This window comes from Propithecus coquereli, unplaced genomic scaffold (assembly GCF_000956105.1).
Source record: "Propithecus coquereli isolate 6110/MARCELLA unplaced genomic scaffold, Pcoq_1.0 Scaffold84, whole genome shotgun sequence".
Lineage (NCBI taxonomy): Eukaryota > Metazoa > Chordata > Mammalia > Primates > Indriidae > Propithecus > Propithecus coquereli.
This window is the reverse complement of record NW_012154618.1, coordinates 1,810,203-1,811,965: the sequence shown is the minus strand read 5'-3', so window position 1 is coordinate 1,811,965 and position 1,763 is coordinate 1,810,203. Positions and strand designations below refer to the sequence as shown.

The 1,763-nt window shown below is 36.6% G+C and overlaps 1 pseudogene across 1 annotated transcript; it reads left to right on the top strand.

The window, feature by feature from the left end:
* Positions 1 to 593: 593 nt before the first annotated feature.
* LOC105826010 lies at positions 594 to 1,068 on the top strand (annotated as a pseudogene). Its single transcript, XR_001138291.1, has one exon. The product of XR_001138291.1 is annotated as a 40S ribosomal protein S15a pseudogene (transcript).
* The last annotated feature ends 695 nt before the right edge of the window (positions 1,069 to 1,763 follow it).

The window sequence follows — 1,763 nt, the reverse complement described above, 5'->3', positions numbered from 1 at the left end:
ACAAACATTTGTGTACAAGTTTTTGCACAGACCTTGTTTTCAGTCCTCTTGGTTATATATTTTGGAGAGGAATTGCTAGGTCACATAGTAACTCTTTAACTTTTTGAGGAACTGCCAAACTGTTTTCCAAAGTGGCACAGCATTTTACATTCCTGCCAGTAATGTATTAGGGTTCCAATTTCCCTATATCCTCACCAATATTTGTTATTCTCTCTCTTTTTCATTACAACCATCGTACTGAGTGTGAAATGGTTTCTTGTGGTTTTCATTGGCATTCCTCTAATGATTAATGATGTTGAACTTCTTTTCATGCATTTATTGGCTATTCGTTTATCTCTTTGTAGAAAGGTCTATTCAAGTCCTTTGCAAATTTTTAAAATTAGGTTATCCGTGGGTTTTTTATTTGAGTTATAACAGTTCTTTACTGTGAATAACAGACCCTTATCAGATGTATGATTTGCAAATATTTTCTCCCATTCTGTGGGGTGTATTTTTACTTTCTTGAAAATATCCTTCGAAGTACAAAAGGCTTTAATTTAGGCCCTTGGTTGCTTGTGCTTTTGGTTTCATATTTAAGAAATCACTTGCTCTTTCCGCCATCTTTCCGTGCCGCCATAATGGTGCGCATGAATGTCCTGGCTGATGCTCTTAAGAGCATCAACAATGCCGAAATGAGAGGCAAACGCCAGGTTCTTATCAGGCCATGCTCCAAAGTCATCGTCCGGTTTCCAACTGTGATGATGAAGCATGGTTACATTGGCGAATTTGAAATCATCGATGATCACAGAGGCTGGGAAAATTGTTGTGAACCTCACAGGCAGGTTAAACAAGTGTGGAATGATCAGCCCCAGATTTGATGTGCAACTCAAAGATCTAGAAAAATGGCAGAATAATCTGCTCCCATCCCGCCAATTTGGTTTCATTGTACTGACAACTTCAGCTGGCATCATGGACCATGAAGAAGCAAGAAGAAAACACACAGGAGGGAAAATTCTGGGATTCTTTTTCTAGGGATGTAATACATACTTGCAAATAAAATGCCTCAGTGGAAAAAAAAAAAAAAAGAAATCACTTGACCTAGTCCAAGATCATGAAGATTTACACCTGTGGTTTCTTCTATCTCATTTACTTTTAATTATGCTAGCATGCTAACTTTTATATGTAATTATAAACTTGCCTTAAATTATTTCTAGAAAAAAAGGAAGAGATTAATAAATTAATTTTTTAAAAAGGTATAGTCATTGAAAAGGACAACTATGTGGATTTAATATATGGAAATACCTATGACAAATAATATTTAAACACAAAACTAAAAAATTTGAAACAAAATATAAAAGTGAATTTTTTGCATTGACTTGGGCTCCAATTGAACTTCTGGTGATATAAACCTAGTTTAATGTTCATATTTTCTAGTATATATTATTGTGTTCATCCAGCACAAATATAATAATTAAGAATATGCTGGCTGGGCCCAGTAGCTCGTGTCTATTATTCTAGCACTTTGGAAGGCCGAGGTGGGAGAATGACTTGAGGCTAGAAGTTCAAAACCAGCCTGAGCAACATAATGAGATCCCATCTCTACAAAAAAATAGAAAAAAATTAGTCAGGCATGGTGACGCACACATGTAGTCCTAGTTACTCCGGAGGCTGAGTCAGGCTCAATTCTGCTTGAGCCCAGGATTTTGAGGTTGCAGTGAGCTATGATGACGCCACTACACTCTAGTCCAGGCAAAAGGGTGAGACCTGCCTCAAAAAAAAAAAAA